Source organism: Prorops nasuta, unplaced genomic scaffold (genome assembly GCF_024137725.1).
Source record: "Prorops nasuta isolate Cenicafe-Biocafe unplaced genomic scaffold, Cenicafe_Pnas_1.2 PNAS00006, whole genome shotgun sequence".
Classification (NCBI taxonomy): domain Eukaryota; kingdom Metazoa; phylum Arthropoda; class Insecta; order Hymenoptera; family Bethylidae; genus Prorops; species Prorops nasuta.
The window spans coordinates 9,380,945-9,403,076 of NW_027116803.1; the positions used below are offsets into that span (position 1 = coordinate 9,380,945).

Sequence of the window (22,132 nt, forward strand, 5' to 3'; positions counted from 1 at the left end):
AACCATTTCTGTTTTCCAAAATTGAAGGCATACATCCTTTGTGCCAGTTGACAATTAAGCAAGTCTTTGTTCATTCATCCTGAAAAGAGAAATCAATTATAAAATTTTCATTGTCATTTTCTCTATCCATGCATTACAATTAATATTAACAACCACTTTAATATATTTTTTAAATCATTATTCCTACCATAAAAATATAATAATTCCTCTACTTGAAGCGTTTTTCAGGTGCTACAGATGTGAAAAGTGAGATGATGGATGGAGAGAAAGAAAAGCCGAATAATGAAGGAGATTCCTTGACGCAGAAGAATAATTTGTCTGGCCCCGGCCTCCAAGATAGAACGGCAGGTTGCCTTTCTTCCTTCCGCCGATAAACCGAGGAGTCCAGCCGTGACGGGTTTACCGACAAATAAAAATTTATTAGTATGAAAGTTATCAATGCCATCGAACATCATCAGGAATAACCGAATAAGATTGTCAATGACATCAACGGTAGGGACACCCAAGGCGCCTAAGTTTACTACTGTACAGACAAGTTTACGAATTACATAGTTTAAAACGTTATTTTTTCACGACTCAAAACAAGTACATGAAGCGGGGTAAATATTACTTATTATTAACTATTTTTCACCCACAAACAACAGACAAATGATTTCAGAAGGTAATAACAGTTAAGTATTCCCTCTTGCAGCACTTTTAAATGCGATAAGAGCAATTTCCAGCGTCCCCTAAAACCTATAATAACTCATATAAGCGAAATATCGTCATTTAAGCAGCATTTTCACACACTCATTTATATTTACTTTCATTTATGACCGATCCTGTCCAACCAGATATGAGTGCATGAACAGTCATGTGGGAATTCGTGATGTCATTGCACCATCATCTGGCTGTTAAGTGTCGAATGAAAGCAAATAGCATTCTCTCAAATTCCATGGTTCAAAATCAATTTCAATATTGATTGTGCACCATTTACCCTCCGGTACCTCCAGCTACGAAGAGTAGGTCCCATAGTGAGTTGTTTCAACCCTATGAAACCTAACCCCGCGTAGGACCGGATCGGAGCAACTGTGGAGGTGGAATATCTCGCATTCACGCAACTTACACTCATTCCATCGGAAGTGAACCACTGTTGGAAATCGAAACTAGAGAACAACCTAATAAAAAATTTAATTTTCAAGAGGATTTTGTACTTTGGCATTAATGATATGATATTTATAGAATGCAGCCTGTCATACTTTACAATGGGTAATTGAATGAATATATAATGACATATACATTAACAAATAAAACATTTATTAATACTATATACGCAAGGAAAATAATACCTCTTCCTGCGAAAAAAAATATATAATAATAAAGAAACATATTACACCATTAATAATGAGAAGAAAGAATTGTATGCTTAAACAAAAACTTTTAACACATAGAAGAAACATATAATAACAAAATGCAAGAACTATATGGAATAATGATAGTGTCGAGTTAGTTAATTTTCTATGAGAATCAGAAAAAACAATATCACATTTTTTTTCTCTTCATCCGTATCACATAATTCTGCGCTTTCACCATAGTATCTGTTATGTACATAGAATAAACATACATAACTCATTGCTACAATAAGCATTATATAATTAATATAATTAATATTATTAATATTATTTTCATTTGAAGACAATTAATAAATCTAAATTTATCATAGTTATACTAAAATACCAATAGCTTCATTGTAAAGGAGTAATACTCCTAATAGCGACAAATTCCTGAGTGTAATACGAAGCGCCAGACGCAGCTCGTTCACATTGTCGCCAAGGCTAAGTCCCGACACGTGGCAAATGCACTTCGACGGCAGTCGAATGTTCTAGAACAATGACGCATTTGACCATTGGGACCCGCAAATGTTACCATATAAGGTTATGTTTGACGCAGCACTTTGAGGGTAAGAGCCCCAAACGTGCAGCCCCAAAAATCAGTTCGAGTCAAAAGCTAGAAGGAACAAGTCGAGCCTGCTAGGACCTTCAGTCCTCTTATCTCTTAATTTTATCCAGGCAATCCTTTGTCTCTTAAAACTATAATTATCTAGCTCATAGCTATGGTTATCAACTTGTATAAAGAAGAAACATTGTAAATCAAAAATCAATAAACCTTATTATACAAAAGAATTTCAAGTTTGTCGTGAATCAGCGATTGAACCACAACAAACTGGTGGCAGCGGTGGGATCCGTTGACTGGTGAAGATCAAACCTACATAAATCTTCATCCCAAGGAAAATCAAGAAAATTTTATTTCTTCGATCGACCAACCTCTACAAGGACGAACCGACGTGGATGATCATCGATACTCAACGAGACATCCGCCAACTTCGCCTTTCTCAGCAACGAAGCGACAAACCCACAACTTCGAGGTTCACCCCGCATACTACCTCACGACTACAAGAAATCAACGACTGGAAACCAGCAGAACTTGCAGCCAGCCAACCAGTGAAAATGAGCTTTTGGTGAGTACGGTACCAATCATATCAGTAGCAATTTTATTTGTGAACATTGTAACCGCGAGCCCATAGCGTTCGTAGTAATAAATTTCTTCCATGTACCGTAATCCCGATAATTTAGACCGAACTCAATCTGAACCTAGTTTAACTCCCGCGATACATAGTGTACCTCGACCAAATCGTGTTTCAATTACCCGAGTGATAGATAGTTGCATCTCTCATTTAGGGAATAGAACCTTACGTACTCTTAGAGAAACAGACGAAGGAACCCCATTTCGAAACGTAAATACGCGAAGACGGAATAGACTAACTATGGCTCACCGTGGCAACGCGAATAACGACGCCCCAGATTTAGACTATAGTTACACCGCAGAACGTCTGCCTATCAGAATAGAAGACGCACCAACAAACACGATTCCTCATGACGAAACCGTCCCTCCTAGCGCCATAGATGCTGAAATTAGAAGATTACACAACAGCATAAGGCCCCGCGAAATTAGCGCAATTAAAGAAGAAAACGCGAGACTGAGAGACGAACTCTCCAGACTACGCCAAGATTTTAATAGGCTCCCCGCGAGGACCTCCACGGCAAGACCGGCACAACGAACATCGTATGTGACTCCCTGCGAAAGACCTCGATACGTGCCAGATTTTGACGATGAGGAAGAAGAAGAACCTCATCACGGATATGCTTCCCTACATGTAACTCTCGGAAGAATTCCAAAGTATAAAGGAGACCCAGACGAGCTAGAACCGTTTGTGAATTCTATAGTTATGGCAAATCAAAATCTACACCCGTTAGATAGAGACGAATTTCTACGGCAGGTTAGATTCACAATACTAAGAGGCAAAGCATATACTGAAACTAAGCACAAAGTAATCGAAAATATCGAGCAACTAATACGAGAATTAGAAGAAGCATTCAAACCCCGACGGTCTACCGCGACCCTTCAAAATAGTTTAAATCAATGCCGACAAGGAAAAGACGAATCGGTACGATCCTATGCTTCTCGACTAGAAGACATATTATCAGATTTGAAAGAAAGATGCATCACGCCAGCAAATGACCCGGCTAAAAACGAAGCCATAGAAGAATTGTTAACGCAACAAGCGAAACATCAATTCATAAAAGGATTGAATTTTAAACTCCAAGTTATGGTAGCATCTTGCGAACGTGCAACTCTCAGAGAATCAATTGCTATCGCAATCGATCGTGAATCCTTGACTCGCTCCGACGAAGAGTACAGAACTCAACAGGGTTCGACCCATGGCAGACGCGATAACCAAGGACAAACAACGACCCTCCGGACAACGGAATAATTCGCACCTCCATTGCAAACGCTGCGATAGGAAAGGACATGTAGCCGAAAAATGCTACGCGCGACTTAGCAACGCAAAACGGACTCAGAGTCACTCATCTTCCGTTAACAAGGTATCCACCTCTTGCAATTATTGTAAAAAACCAGGACACACTGTCCAAGAGTGCCGCACCCTAAAAGCAAAGCGAGAAAGAGAAGCTCAACAGAATGCAAATAACTCAGAACAGCCAATTAACGAAAATATAAATCGACCAACACCTGTAGGAAATCTAACCGCTAATATGGTATTATATACTCCTATAAAAAATTTGATCGAAGTACAAGCCGCTGAATTCATTCGCCCAGCAACCTTACTCTTCGACACTGGAGCCGATGTCTCCATAATTAAAATAAGAGTCCTGCGCAAAGAAACAATAGCTGACAAAACTCCGATTACGCTAACAGGAATAAGTGGAACACCTGTGAAGATACTAGGGTCAGTTTACCTACACATAAAAGTCGGAAAATACACTATAACCCATAAATTTCAAATAGTACCAGACACCTTTCCGCTAATAGCCGACGGACTAATCGGCATGGATTTCTGGAAAAGAAACAGCTTCCATTATGAAAAGGATGTGTCCTTGACGATGCTGGGACACACCTGGCCAATGAAACAAGTAGTATCATGTACGGTGTCACTAAAACCGAGATCACAAACATTAAAAGCCGCGTTAACTGATAGTAAACAAGACGGTATTGTAAACGGACACCAAATATTACCTGGAGTGTATATAGGTAATTGTGCCACTAGGCCAACCAACTCTACCTGGTGCGTCAGCATTTTGAACATCACGGAAAAAGAACTAGAGATACCCTTGCCTACAGTTGTGTTAGAAGATATTCCGAGTCCACCGACTCAGGGCGACGACCCTTCTGTACCCATAACCGTATACGCTGTAAATAATTGCGCCAGCGATCGACTCGCCCGGCTAAAGTCTCAATTAGAACTAAATCATTTAAATCAGGAAGAATTGCGCACTCTAACAGAACTCTGTGAGGAATACAATGATATATTTCACTTAGAAGGTGACAAACTCCTCACTACTGAAGCGGTAAAACATACCATTACTTTGGTAGAAAATACCAAACCCATCTTTAAGAAACCCTATAGGTTACCTGAAAAACATAAACAAGAAATAGATAAACAAATTTCCCAGCTAGAAGCCGACGGAATAGTACGGCCGAGCCGAAGCCAGTGAAACGCGCCACTGCTCGTGGTACCCAAGAAACCCGATGCACAAGGGAATATAAAAATCCGCATCGTCGTAGATTTTCGCAAGCTAAATGAAGCTACTATAGGTGATGCCTATCCATTGCCAAATATCACCGAAATATTGGACCAACTAGGCCATTCAAAATATTTCACCACCCTTGACCTAGCCTCTGGATTTCACCAGATAGGCATGGCCGAAGAAGACAAGGAAAAAACAGCCTTCTCCACACCCCTAGGGCACTACGAATACAACCGCATGCCCTTTGGATTGAAAAACGCGCCAGCTACGTTTCAATGCTTAATGAACACCGTATTATCCGGACTCCAAGGGATCCAATGTTTCGTTTACCTTGACGACATAGTAATTCACATCCCTACTCTAACAGAACACAATAAAAGACTGAAACAAGTGTTCATTCGACTGCGTGAAAATACTCTAAAGCTGCAACCGGAAAAATGCCGTTTCCTTCGCAAGGAAACTTGCTACCTGAGTCATATAATTACAGACAAAGGCATCTCTCCAGACCCAACTAAAATAGAAGCTGTAAAAAATTTTCCAGCACCCAAGAGCGTAAAGGACGTACAATCCTTTTTAGGCCTAGCAGGCTATTACCGAAGGTTCATTGACCATTTTGCTGACCTGTCGAAACCCATGACGAACCTATTAAAGAAAGGAGTGAAGTTCAACTGGACCTCCCTAGAACAATCATCATTTGAAAATCTAAAGGAAAGATTGACTACTGCACCACTTTTACAGTATCCAGACTTTCATCTTCCTTTCATTCTGACCACGGACGCCTCCAATAAAGCAATAGGAGCCGTGTTATCGCAAGGCGAGGTAGGCAAAGACCTCCCCGTTGCTTACGCCAGCAGAACGCTTAACAAGGCCGAAGTAAATTACAGCACCACGGAAAAAGAATTAGCAGCTATAGTTTGGGCTGTACAAAATTTTCGACCTTACTTATATGGTACTAGATTTACCATCATCACCGATCATCAACCACTCACTTGGCTTTTCAATGTAGAAAACCCAGGCTCCAGATTGATGCGTTGGAGATTAAAGTTAGCCGAGTACGATTACGAAATTAGATACAAACCAGGTACTCAGAATACAAACGCAGATGCGCTAAGTCGTATATACGTGACCACGCGCTCAAGAGCACGGCAAGCCGCCCCAAGGCCAACCGACTCAAACGAAGATGCAACCTCAGCTAACTCCGACGCCGAGGAAGAAACAGCTGATGAGAAATCATCGACCTATACTCCCACAATGATAAGTCAAATCCTTTACGAGTATCACGATACTCCCTTCGGAGGACATGAAGGCGTAAATAGAACTCTGCAAAGAATTAAAATTAAAAACGTTGGCCAAATGTGAAAAAGGACATTGAAGAATACATAAAAAAATGTGACAAGTGCCAGCGCAATAAAACAGGCAACGTGAAACATGCACCAATGCAGATAACAGACACGCCAGTAGAACCCTTCGAAAAGGTCGCCCTAGATATAATAGGACCATACCCTGCGACCAAACAAGGAAACAAGTATGCCTTAACCTTCCAAGACCTTTTTACAAGATACAGCATAGCCTTACCAATTCAAGACCAGTCAGCCTCTACTGTGGCACGACTATTCGTTGAAAGGATCATTTTTTCTTACGGGTTACCCCAAAAGGTTTTAACTGACCAGGGTACTAACTTTCTAAGTAACCTCTTTAAGGACGTCTGTAAGCTATTAAAAATTGACAAAATACAGACCACGGCATACCACCCACAGTCGAATGGTGCGCTAGAAAGGTCGCACCGAACATTGGCGTCGTACTTAAAAAACTTTGTCAACGAAGATTTAGATAACTGGGACGAATGGTTACCCTACGCCATGTTCACCTATAACACTACGCCATACACAGCTACAGGCCGAACGCCTTTTTCGCTGCTATTCGGACGCGAGGTTGAATTACCGACCACGCTCAAATATCCGCCGCAACCTACATATACATTCGAAGATTACTATAACGAGCTTCGCGAAAGAATTCGCTCAACAGGTAACATAATGAAAGACCAATTAATATGGGAAAAGAAAAATCGAAGATCTATTACGATCACAATACACAAGAATCAAATTACGAAGTAGGAGACCAAGTATTGTTAAAGCGAGAAATGATTCGCGCTGGAAGACCGAAGAAATTGGAACCCCTATACGACGGTCCCTATACCATAACCGTAAAACTAAGCGAGTTAAATTATGAGTTAGCAGTGGGTAAAAAGAAAATCGTAACCCACGTCAATAGGCTAAAGCCGTATCACTTGTAGTTACCGACTCAACCACCCACACATACCATCCTCTCTCACCTCCTTTTCCCATCACCCTAATCAATTTCCTACTACAATTTACTCTTATAATTACTATTAAAATTAAATCAATTCTATATGCTACTACCACTAGAATTATCTAACCATAATAATAATTTTTATGAATAATCAACCCTAAAATACTTTTTATTATAATTACAAATCTAAACTTAATTCCTTCAAGCAAAAAAAAAAAAATTTTTTTTTCCATTTCATATTAGTATTATTATTATTTTTTTTCTTCTCTTCTCTCTCACCTCCCTTTTCATTTTTTAATCTACTTATGTTTAAATTAAGCCAATAAGGGAAGGTACTAAAACTAGAAATAAAAATAAATACATTTAAAATGAACTTAAAGTTTATTCAAAAAGACATTTTTTTTCTCTCTCTCTTTCTCCTCTCTTCTCCTCTCACAATTAGGAATACAAATTTAAAAAAGAAAAAAATTAAGATACAAAAATACGTAATTAAATTAATCCATGATATTGGAGGACGTCCCTCTCCTCCAACGGCGGACCCCTCCATCCTTCCACCTGCTGGTTGGGGTACCCCCAACCACGGTAGGGCTCCACCCCGGTGTATTGGAGCCACCTTATCCCGTACAAGTCAAAAACGACCCAGAAGCAGTCCTCCAGGCTGTCGTAATCCCACTCCTGATGCATCTGGATGCGGTCCGATTTCCGGCACATCCTCCGGAACTGCACCGCACCCACGTTGAAAATTATAACTAAATAAAAAAAAAGAGAAAAGGAATAGAAACAACGAACTCAAAATTATATAGAAACAAAAAATAGGGAAGAGAATTATATAAAGACACTCACCGTTGTTCAGCCTTAGGAAAAGGCGACGCCCCTGGCCGTCAATCTCCCCTCGGTCATACATATCCTTCCGCTTATAAACTTGTACAGCCATTGTCACTATGGGTTTCCAGAACTTTGAAAATCGAAATGAAATTCCCCGTACGGAAACCACTAATATATAGTCCATTCCCTACTTCGCGCAAATTCACGCAAAAACGCTGACCCAATGTCTACGAACTAGATGCACCTTCGCGACCGACTAAAATAACTCCCAGTAAAAATAAAACTTGTTAAAATTTTTCACATTAAAACTCCACAATTAACCAAACTTACCCTTTATTATAGGTGCATGCTGACCCTTATGGTCATAACGATCCACAGAAGCTCCCAGCAAGTCGAAAACATTCCCATCAAAGGTCAACCGGGACTATTCTATGAAAAATTCGGCACGGTCAATTTTTATAAAGAAAAATGGAAATTAGTGATAATCACCGACATAGTAGAATATCGCCAAAGACTCGCGCAACTAGACAAATTCCTATATGATCAAACCCTTTGCTACAAACAAGAAGGAAGAAAAATCTGTAAACACCCCGTCCTTGATTACCGTCTACAAGCTAGAGACAGCCGAAGAGAACCTAGATGAAATAGATGAAATAACATTACATCAAGAGAGAAACAAACGAGGACTAGCAAACGGAGTAGGATCAATCGGAAAAATTTTATTCGGAATAATGGACAGTAACGACGAAGAAGAAATAAATAAACATCTACAAAGCATAGATCAAACAGTAGAGACCAACAAAATAGCACTCCTGAAACAAATACAAATTATCGACCAAACTATAGAAACTTATAATAACACGATAGAAAAAATAGATGCGAACGAAAAAATGCTGATGAAAACAATACGTGATCTAGAAGCCCAAGCGGACGAGCGAGAAGCTCTATATAACATTAATCTTACATCCGAAGAATTAATGATAGACACGGAACACTTACTAAATTTCGTAATACAGGCGAGCCAAGGAGTAATAAATCCGAAAATTATTCGATATACAAAAATTCTCGAATACCTTAAGGATGCGATCCCTCACATCCCTCCTGGCACGCAATTCCCTTTTCCATTAGAAACACTAAATATACATTTAATTTCAAAACTAATGAAACCCACAATTTATTCCAAAACCAACAAACTAATTGTAGTATTTCATATACCTCTAATAACGCCCAAAGAATTCGATCTTTTGCAAATATATCCAATTCCAATCCCTATTCAGAATTCTACAACACTACACTCCATAATAGATTTAAAACAGGAATACATAGCAATAGACAGCATTGCTGAACATTATACAGAGTATACCGAAGACGAACTACAAAAATGTTATATGATAAAAGATAATTATTTCTGCCCGACGGATAAACCATCCAACAAAATAAAAGCAGTTAATCCATGCGAAATTGCATTATACTTAAAATACATAGATATAAATAAGTGCGAGCATAAACTTATACATTTAGTGCAACCGATGCTAATTCCCATGAAAAACCAAGCCTCGTGGATATACTCCACACCGCGATTAGAAATTGTAGAAGTAATCTGCAAACAAAAACCTACCTATAATATAGAATTAATGGGCTCCGGAGTAATTAATTTATATAAAAATTGTATCCTAACAGCTACTGATTTTGTTTTGGAACCCGTACAAACCTCCAAGCCCAACAAACATAAACACTATATCCCGCACTATAATTTCTCTTTGAGAGCCATAGATCCTGAAAACTACGTAGCAGCAATCAACACAACCAAAATTCCCAGGCTGCATAACATCCTGAACAAGGTCAACGACCTCAACACGCTCAGCATCCAGCTAAAACAGCTGAAAAAGGATGTACAAAACGAAGACCTAGGACAACACCACACCTATCAACATATGGCCATCTCATATTCTACTACAACGTTAATCATCATAGGATTAACCATCTACATAATCTGGCGATATCTTCACAGAAGACCAAAACCTAAGCCAAGACTCAGGTCAATACAGGCATTGCCATCCAATGCCATCATAACAGACGACGCCGCCGCCCCAGCAACGGACGACGCTGCCCCGACGCACATGATTATCGTCACACCTGAGCAAGCAGCAAATCTTCAATACGACCCCGATTATTAGCCACCCACCCTCTTTTTCCAAGGAGGGAGGGGTGTTATGTACATAGAATAAACATACATAACTCATTGCTACAATAAGCATTATATAATTAATATAATTAATATAATTAATATTATTAATATTATTTTCATTTGAAGACATAATTAATAAATCTAAATTTATCATAGTTATACTAAAATACCAATAGCCTCATTGTGAAGGAGTAATACTCCTAATAGCGACAAATTCCTGAGTGTAATACGAAGCGCCAGACGCAGCTCGTTCACATTGTCGCCAAGGCTAAGTCCCGACACGTGGCAAATGCACTTCGACGGCAGTCGAATATTCTAGAACAATGACGCATTTGACCATTGGGACCCGCAAATGTTACCATATAAGGTAATGTTTGACGCTGCACTTTGAGGGTAAGAGCCCCAAACGTGCAGCCCCAAAAATCAGTTCGAGTCAAAAGCTAGAAGGAACAATTCGAGTCTCCTAGGACCTTCAGTCCTCTTATCTCTTAATTTTATCCAGGCAATCCTTTGTCTCTTAAAACTATAATTATCTAGCTCATAGCTCTGGTTATCAACTTGTATAAAGAAGAAACATTGTAAATCAAAAATCAATAAACCTTATTATACAAAAGAATTTCAAGTTTGTCGTGAATCAGCGATTGAACCACAACATATCGTTCCATTTCATTTTCATATTCATTACGAGAACTGTTCGTTGCTTCTGAACGTTTTTTAGAATCTCGTAAACGTTGCTTAGCTGCTTTCAAACCATCTTGCATTGCAACACTAAATACTTTACTTGTTGGCCTTGGTATATTACTAAATTGTAATATTGCTTTGAAAAATAATCTTGACAATTTACTCGTTTTCAGTGCAATGCTGGTTTTATTTTCTTTAGGCGTAAAACCAGTCCAGGAAAAAGAGTCTATTCTTTCGTTGCCTACACTTTCTTTCAAGAACGTGTTAATACAATCTCTAAGACTAACACCACCCAAATATACTAAATACGAATACAGCTCTGATTGTTTCTTTGTATCCCTGTTGAATTGGTCATACTGTTCAAGGTTTCTCATTGGAAAGCTTTCCGGTCTTTCACATTCGACAAACACATTAGTTTTGTCTTTCTCCAATAAATCAACCCTTTTTGTTAGTAAATCCACTTTTTTGTTCAGACAAATAATGTCAGTATGCATAGCTATTAGAATATCTCTATCTCACATATTATCATAATTGTAAATAATTGGAGCTTCGACATTAACACTACACGAAGCATTATTACCATCAATTATTTCATTATGAATAATATTTCCTTCATTCATATTTACATCGTCTTCATTTTCTGCCTCTTCATTTTCCCTATTATATCTATTTGATGCATTTACATCTTCTGATATAACAAAACCTTCATTGTCATTAACAATTTCATTGCATTCTGAGCATAGGTCATTATTCGAAGGCAAATAATCGTGACCTTCAGTCCCACTCAACAGTGAATTTTGTTCACTAATTGTGATGTGAGGAGGTACCACCATAACATTAGACACTTCGTGATGTACTAATGTATCGCTATCTACTACGCTACTTGTTCTCTCCATATTCCAACCCGTACAAGGAGCTGACATATTACCTGTCTCACACTTTGACAAACCTGACGAAGACGGTTTTGGGTAAGGCGACATCTCGCGTAATCCCTTCAATTTAGTCGACATGGACGATTGGGGAATCATTTTGCCTGCACGTTTGCTAACAACATCATCATCTGATGACGTTGTTAAAAATCTTTTTGGTTTTTGGATCTCCCGACCCCGTCGATTCCTTCCAATGATTTTCGGCATCTGAACGATATAACTTCATATTTCAAACTGTACATTCATATTTTACAACAGAAATTATAGCGCGTTATTATCTTCGTTTGATAATTCTTATGTAGAAGTAATTTTTATTTTTTAGTATGTTCATGAAAGCATCAAATTAACATAGAGATATGTTTACATACAAGCATTACTAATTCCATTTTAAGAAAGGTCTTCATCGTGGTTACAATTAACCTGTTTCATACCAAAATGGCATAAATTTAATCTTCTTTTCTTTTAAATCAATTTTCATAGTCATCTTTTATAGATCTTTTCGGAACTTTGTACCATAACATTTTAAGATGTACTCTTTCGAAATCCAACATTATTTTTTTGATATCTTGGTCCATTTAACCGGTATTCCAATTTATACTACAAAAAGTGTGAAAAAAATCGCATTTGGAGCAATAATTTTCTATGTTTCCTCATGATAACATCAACGAATCATCTTAGCATTAGGGATCTAGTGGCATAATGACTTTATCTAAAAGATGAGTCTATATAGACACAAAAATACAAGATGGCCGACAAGATATGGCGAGTTTTTCAAGAAATTAGTGTACTCATTCGTAGAATATAATATAATGTAATGTAATATATGAAGATAGGAAAATAAAATTTTTCTCAGATGAAGACAAAATTAAAAATATAATTAAAGAAGCTATTATTCGAAGTTTGTAACCATTACGCGGTGAAATTTGAAAAATGTAATCTCATCAGCAATTTATGATAGAGAAAGATTATAAAAATGTAAAAAAAAAACTGGAATTTTTAATCTCTTGTGTATTTAGCCCTCTTTTGTGATTATTTATTTATTGAGACACAATTAAACGCTATATATAGGAAATTTACCATAATAAAATGGCATAAACTACATAAAAACGCTAATTTCTTTAAAAATTCGCCATACATTGGTGGCCATCTTGTATTTTTATGTCTATATAGAATCATCTGTTAGATAAAGTCATTATGCCACTAGATCCCTAATGCTAAGATGATTCGTTGATCTTATCATGAGGATAAATGGAAAATTACTGCTCGAAATGCAATTTTTTTAGCACTTTTTGTAGTATAAATTGGAATACCGGTAAAATGTACCATGATATCAAATAAATAGTATTGGATTTCGAAAGAGCATATCTTATAATGTTATGGTACCAAGTTCCGAAAAAATCTATAAAAGATTACTATGAAAATGATTCGAAAGGAAAAAAGATTAAATTTATGCCATTTTGGCATGAAACGGGTTAAGTATTTTACTAATATTTAGTATTAACTTGAATTTATTGCAGCAAGTCTTTGTAAATAAAAACTATTATATATATCAATTGTTAGTAAAATTTATCAAATGTACTGAGTTATTAAAAGTGGACAATATATCTTAAATTTAAAATAATTTTGAAATCTAAAAAATTTTTCTAAATATATTTTTCCATGTTATAGAAAGCAGGAATTATCATTGAAGTATTTATACAAGGGAGGTTTTTTGTTTGAAATCAGACAAAGTTGTGACTATAAATAGAGAAATATATAAATACATATTTTTGATATAAAAACTATTAAAGATTTATTATTATCTATATATTCTCATTGAAGGAATATTATAAACATCTTTTAACTAAGTGCAATTTATCGTCTAAAAATTCAATGAACTTTGCTTCGATTATGAAGATTTGTGATCAAAAAATTTGGAAGTCGATGGAAAAGCATATTCCAAGTATCGAGGGAACTTACATTTTTTTGAAAATAATTTACAAAATTCTCAACTCGTATCTATCAACACACATACATCAATAATAATTCTAAACAGAATATATTTTATTTGGTATGGCTTTTTTCTCTGTCATTTTGGGTAGCATGGTTAAATTATGTACCTATATATATATTCGGTAACTAATAATTGTATAACAACTAGAGTACGTATTGCAGGAAGTATAAGTCAGCTATAAGCGTGCGTTAAGCAAACCCATTTATTTTATAAATATATATTTAGGATGATGTAGAGGTTAGCCCGATCAACGCGGCTGGAAGAAGTCGTGTCAGTTGGAGAGTGGCCTTTCATAAAAAACGTATTTATAGACATAGCGAGACGTGTAAAATTGTAATGAGAGTAAAGGGTTTTTATAAGTAAAAAGTTAAAAGTCTACAGTATTATACATTGAGTTCAATGCCCATGCTTTACTGAGTGCTATAGTTGAATGCATACAAAGCAATCCATTCGAACATTTTCTACCTTGGTAATTTGGTAGTCAGCAATGTGAAAGTATTTTTCGAAATTTACAATCTACCAGTATAACATGTTCTACTATTATTAATTGTAGCCTATTACATGCTATTCATAGATTACAATATATACAATTGCAAGCTGATATATCAGTTACCGATTTTAACGCTGATGGCGAATGTCTAATTTTACCACAACGAGACATCTAAACTCGTCTCATACGAAATTCCAGACAAATCCATTTAATCTCCGACAGTCCTTTTTGACACATTTTTAGAACATTTAAGTAAAAATTCGCCAACTACTTATTATCACGAAGTCAAAGTCATATTTTATCAAGTTAAGCAAGATGCATTTCAGAATTGTTCCACATTGAACATGAAAGTTAACCTTGAATACGCGAAATATATACAAATAAAGAATCTGAAATGTACAAGTTGGATTAAAGTAGATATATCTAAGAATGATGTCGATATTTCGAATAATGAAGATAATCCGAAACAACAAGAATATAATGAAAATCTTGATGAGCGATATGATGACGAAGTACTCGAATATTTAACACTGATCTGTCAAGTATTACAGGATTGTTAGAATTAAAAGAGAGAGAGATTACACTACCATTAAAATTAATTTAAAAAATTGTTAATTATAGCAATGTAGACAGTTTAAGTTTGGCTCCCTGAAACAGAGCTACCAACATATATTGTAGATATCGCTGCACGCTGGATTTTGAACCAGCTACTTTTTTGTAACCGTCGCAGTTTACGTCGTCTTCTCGTAGCAGCTATGGCTAGTGTTTCGTAAGCAATTTGCGTCTCAAGAATAAAGCTACAATAATTGGTTATGCCCGAAACAAGTGTCATATACTTCATTAACCTAACAAGATCATAAAAATAATAGACCGTTTATACTATTTTTAAAGATTCAAACGGAAAAGAGCATGTAGTACGTAAATCGTCAACTTGTTTGCTCTTATATTCAAAAGTAGGAAGACTGATTAGTGATCGTTTGCGAAGAGTGCAAAATTGTATGGCCATCGAAGGATTTGACGCGTGAATCATTGCGAGTCGCTCGAATTATGTGCGAATCGGAACGAGTCAGAGTGAATTCCTTGGTTTATATGTAATTTTACGTGGGCTACCAGAAAACAATTTCACGTACTAGGCGATTAACGCATAGTTATTCAAAGTCTCTATATTAACGACCATATAACTTCAAGAAACTTTCATTCATTATTTATCGTTTGTCAATTTTATACAAAGTACATATATATATAATGCAAAGTCACACTTAATCATTGAACTTCATTTCAATTTGACTTCAGAATCAATGGTTCCTCGGTGAAATATTTTAAAACTACTTTTGAAATGTTTATGCGCTGTATCGGCTTAATCTTTCACGTTGAAGTACTATTCTATGTCCTTTTTTCTCACTCAGCCAATGCAACGTCATTATATAAACAATAATGAAGCAGCCTTATGTCCGAGTACAATAATCGGCATGTATGGCGTACCTCGATTCCTTTAAAACCGCGTTATACATTCCCACATCATCAGTAACAGAAGACAGAAAATGCAAGTTATCATACATATTTAAATAAAAAACTGTGAATAACAAAATTTACAGTTTTTTTCCATCATAAATGTATGCTAAAAAGCGCTACTTCGTTTTAAGTTATTGGTGTAAGGAGGCCTTCTAACGCGGCTTCACATTTGCATAGAGGAACGCCTTACATACCGGTCAGTGTATATCTTCATGTAGCATATATTTATATATAAGTTATTAACTACAGTAATCAGAAAATTATAAATAAAATAAGAATAATGCGAAAAAAAAAGGAAAATGGAAGTATTTCTTTAAATGCGGATTACACGGCGCATTGAGTAGAAAATCACACGCGCGATGACTAGTGAGCGGAACCAAACGCAACCAATAGCTGTTATTCAATTCCACTTACTGCAAGTTTCAAAAATTTAATCAGATTATCAATTCCAAATTAACCTTGTACAACACACTTGTAAATGCAACAGTAAATTCACTACATTAATCGAATTACCGCTTTTAATAGAATGAAATAAGATTGAAATTTATTATAAGTTTATTCTTTTTAATGAAAAGTCACTCCAATTTTTTTTCCTTTTTACGGTGCCAATTTATACAATGTGTATGCAGAAAATTACGAAAAAAAAAAGTGTTGAAATTATAAGAATATACAATTAAAACGAACAAATCTCATAATGTGACCGTAAAACAACCTCAATCGGATTGTATTCTACGGAAAACGGAATCCGATTAATCTAGGTAATTTATTTTTGTATTTACAGGTGACTTGTACCCCTGAGTAAAGGTTAATCTGGAATTCAATTAGTTTTTGGAAACGTCCACTATCTATCTACCGCAACCCAAGAGCATTGTTCTACGCACCGTGTAAGTCCGGCCTAACAGCTGAGAGTATATAGTATAGCGATATAGTATAGTATCCAATATGGTGTGTGTACTGTATACGTAGTCTACCTTGTTCATTTGACAGCTGTAGTATTTCGTGGTTAATTCGCGAATTTACGTGTTACACATATTTCATGCAGTGATTCAGAAATCAATTAGATAAGTAGCATCTATTACAATAAATAATCATGTATTGGAAGAATGTGACTTTGTGTTTCTTTGCTACTTTTTTAGGTATGAAAATAAATAAATGGAGCAGGATCAACTTTGAAGAAGAATAACTACAAAGAAGAGAAAATAAAAGATAATTAAAACTATCCTATTGTGCCAAGTGACTACAGTGGGGATAAATTGTTTGGATAACAGCTATCACAAGCTGCATAATTTAATTAGATGGAGTGCACTAGAAATAACAGAATATACAATTTACAAGGTAAATAATAGTTTTCAAAACGTTATTTTAAATCAATCAGTATGTTATTAAATATAATTTATAATGTATTATATTTTTTCTTTATTAATAGGTTTCTCCGGATGGTAGCTACAGTAATAGACGATAGGGTTAACTGTTGCTATACAGGCTTCATGTAAAGGTACAGAAAATTATTGCATTGACATACATGGCATTTTGTGACATAATTTAATGAGGAAAGAGGGTTGTCTTGATGAACAAACTCTTTTTTATCATTGAAATTTGTCATTAACTGTGGTATATGTATGTTGCAATAAGAAGTATGTCTATATGTACTCTTATGTATTAAGACATACTCGTATATTATTATTATGTATAAACTGATATGTGTTACTGGGATGAGCTATAGTAGTAAGTAGGCGTTACATGTAAGTTAAGATATTTTCAGAAAATCTAATATTTTATGAATTATTTCACATTCAAATTTAATAGGTCATATAAATATTTTTATCTATATTTCAGGTTAGTCGAGAAAGAAGTTGCAAACATCTATAGCAGTAGAAGATGCAGTAAATAGATGATAGAATATATACATAATGTAATGGTACGCAGGGATAATAATTTAACATACAGAGCATTACGTGACTAGTCTTAATGCTGCAAGAGGCTTGTATTAATGAATCTAGTCTTGTTCATAATTTCAATTTGTTATTAATTGCTGCTTATGCATTCTTGACAATTTGGCATGTGGACTCTTACATACACAGGTATAAATATACTCATTATCAGCTTACCCTAAAGCTTACGCAGACTACTGAGATAAGCCAAAATATATTTTACGCTTGTGATTACATTTTTATGGTATTTACTTTAATAATTTATTTTCTTTATTCGTGTTAAATTATAATGAATGTTATTGGCATTTACTTCTATTTCTTTTATTCTCATTGCATTAAATTAATAAATAAAAAGTAATATCATCATTTTCCACAGGTGTCATTGAAATTGTTATTTTCTACTACAATGTGAACAAATAAGAAAAGCATGTAGATATCCTCCAAGAAACACATTTGAAAAAAAGGTTATTTATTCACTTAATTCCCACAAATAGAAAGATTGGAAATGGAATTAAGTAAATTCGATAAATAATTCAGTCGACCGGTATGACATATCACATTCGAATTACCATTGCAAGAAAATCTAGAACGGTTGGAGGCATACAAAAAATAAAAACAAAGTTCAGCGCTTACAAGAAATATGATATTTTACGCGAACGTTATTTGAATAATAGCTGATTTTACCAAAGAATATGATATCTTTTATTTTATAATTCTCACGTTGCAGTCAGCAATAATTCTAGCTCAAAACTATTAAATTACACGAAGCAATAGGGTAAGCTCTTGTAGACTTTTAATTTTTACTTATAAAAGCCTTTTATTACAACATTACTTTTACACGTCCAGCCACGTCTAGGCTCCAGGAGGCAACTGACTCGGTCGCTTACAGCTCCAAACCTTGGATAACCTTTACATAGGTGTATTTACAAACAGCTTATTACTCGATATTTCTAACAGTTAATTCCTACAAAATCGGCCATCCTGATAGACATCTGTCCTCTGATGTCGTCGTCTGAACATTCTTCACTAGAGTAATTATTTAACCATGGCTTCATGTACTCCACGGGTGTTATAGTTGTCCGCGGTCCTTCATGTTCACCAATCTTAGATACCATGGAGCCTAGAGCGGAGGAGATATAACTTGCCTTCAGGAATGGTGACAAATATTCGTCAAGATATTAGTTAGCGTTGGTGGCGCTAGACGGCGCAACGTCGATAGCGGTAGCCAATAGGAATTGCCGTAAAATATTTGAATGAATTCAACAATTTACTTATGATAAGTAAAGTTTATATAATTTTCATATGTTTATATTGACTTCTATATACATTTGAAGAACTAATAATATATTAAAAGGAAATGTTTACAATGGAATTGTAGATATTTATTTAATACAATATAACTGAAACTTGTACAATATATTTTAAACCATTTATGAATCAAATATTTAGTATACATATATAATAACATTTACATAAAACAATTAAAAGCTAGGAATCAAGGTCATAGGCTTTACATCTCTTACCGACCGAGCATCTTCAGCATTCCAGCCCCAACCTTTTCCATCTACATTTAGTTTTTCAGTCGAACCTGGTCGAACCACTGCCCCATGCAGAGGCAACCTCCAAATGATCGGTTCTTTCAATATTTTCATCTGTTGTATTTGAAGGTTCAGCTATGTCAGCTACTGTAGAATTTACTGGTTCTTTCGTGACTGCACGAACAATTTCTGCATGTTCTTTTTCTCGACGCTCTTGATATTCTTTCAATGACAGTGTCAAGCTAGCAGCCAATTCCTTAGCCTGGTCCTTCTATCACACAATCGTGTTTTGTTGACTACAAATGATTCTTTTGTCTCATCCAAAATTCGCAATAAATCGTTTACTTGTAACTGTAGCCGTGTGACAAATAAATCGAATTTGAGTACACTGCGGTAGCAAAAAATGTAAGACAGTCCTTGAAACTAAAAATAAATATAAGTACAAATTATTTTATTTTTAATTACAAAGGGAAATGAGTGAAAATTATTAAAAAATAATTTTACCCTAAAATTTATAATTTTGAGCGTTTTCGGAATTCTTTGGTCTTTGCTCTTAGATCATTGTATATTTGATTATTATTCTTTGCTACAAAATGGCCTCTAGCAATTATATAAAAATTAATAATTTTTTTTTTGACAATTCTTTTTGATGTAATGGGCATCCTATAAGACATACGTTTGTTTCGTTCTTAATATAATGCAATACGTCTAATATAGCATGTGCACTCACACTATTTTCTGAGCCAATTACACATTGAAAACCAGTTTCAATTTCGGCAATTAAATGATATAGAGTATCAGAGGGGCGTATTAAACTTCCTCTGTTCATTAACATGATCATTCTATTATGCTCGTTATTATTTTCGTTGGACATGATTGTTGAAAGACAATCTTTGCAATTTGTGAATTACATAGTTTTCCGTGCAACATAACCTGCCATGTATGCCTCAATATATTTATCAAAATCAGCTGAAATCTCTGATTTTTCAGTGGGTAGTAAAGAATAATTATTCTCAGCTTGACGAATAATAGCTTCTATACTTTCTTCCCACTTTTCTTTATTCTCACTTCTATTTTCTAAGATGCAAGATGGAGAAATTAAAGAGTTTAATATTTCTTCCCCAGTGATATTGGATCCTCTTGGTGGTTTGATCAATGAATAAACGCACAAAAGTTTATAAACACTTATAAATTGAAGAGGATCAGGATGCTCGTTACTACCGCATGCATTTCGAATCATGCCATTAAATCTCTGAAAATTTAAAAATCGTTAAGACAGGTCTCTCTAAGCGTTAGAAGAGCTTTTAATATTATATTGACTAGTTTATGCTGTAATTAGTATTTTTGATAAGTTTACCTCTAAAGCATCTTGATTTAATCTGGCCGTCATTAAATAATCATAGCTTTCTTCAGAATTTAAATATTCAAAAAGTTCGATGGTTGCCTGCAGTGTTACCTTCAAGCCGGTTAATGTTTGAATTGAAATAATAGGAGTGTATAGCTCATTCGATAGTATTTCCCATTCTTCTAAATATTCCAAGAAATCTTTTAACACCTGTAATACACAAAGTATACCTGACATTATAGCATTCAGTTTTAAATTTAATATAATATTAACTTACATTCATTTCATTATTATTTTTTCTTAAAGCATTATTTGGAGTTCTTGACATCATTGCACCTATCACATCATTAATATTTTTCATAAAATTGATAGTGGAGTCGCAATCCTGTAATGGTTCATATCCTTCTTCTTGGAATATCTTCATCGCGACTTGAGTGCGCTCTGAGAACAACTAAAATAACATTTAGTTTAACTAAGAAAACGCACACGCTTTTAACATCTTTTATGAAAGTTCTATAATTCCTCGATATTTATTGGTTATTCTTATAATAAAAATCAATTTAACCAATTTTTAATATAGGAAGTTTCCCCAATAGAAATTGGGGTCCCATTGATTTTAAAGTAATCAATTTTTCTACGTATAGATTTACTAAACACGAAAATCATAAAATTATAAATGTTTAGTTGTTTACTTCTACGTGTTTGTTTATATTGTAGAAGTAAACAACTAAAACATTTATAATTCCAATTGTTCATGTTTTATATGTTAGAAAGTTAAATTGATTATTTAAAAATATCAATGATTTAGGCTTCGAAATGGATCAAATCATTACATCGAATGCTAATTTACAGCTCATTTTTTGATAATTTTTTGGGTGCACATGTTCCGGCTTTAAATTGGATATTCTTAAATTAGCTACAAATCGATTTTCTATGGCAACGACAGAATCCCAATGCTCTAGCTTTATTAGACCATTTGGAGTCTGAAAAAAAAAAATTCATTACAAAAATATATTAATAACATTAAATGAATTGTAAACAACTTCAGAGGCTACCATTGTTTCAGGTCTACATGTAATGTTATTTCTTAATGTTTTTATTAAATGAGGAAAATCGGAAAGGAACCATAGCCTTCTGCCACCTTCAGAAGCAATATCTGTTCCTTCACTATCATCCGACTCAACTTCCTCTAACACATCATTTGGATGTCTGCAGCTGGAGCAACCTTCATTAACTCCCAAAGATGTCCATACTTTGCGATTCCAAGAAGCACCGTCCATGCATACAGCGTCAACTTTGAAATTGG

At 35.2% G+C, this 22,132-nt stretch overlaps 1 long non-coding RNA gene across 1 annotated transcript; it reads left to right on the forward strand.

Moving 5' to 3' along the window:
- Positions 1-17,118: 17,118 nt before the first annotated feature.
- Positions 17,119-19,564, forward strand: LOC136774309 (uncharacterized). Its single transcript, XR_010822775.1, has 5 exons — positions 17,119-17,347; positions 17,439-17,754; positions 17,849-18,093; positions 18,320-18,718; positions 18,790-19,564. It is a non-coding gene; the product is annotated as an uncharacterized lncRNA (long non-coding RNA).
- The last annotated feature ends 2,568 nt before the right edge of the window (positions 19,565-22,132 follow it).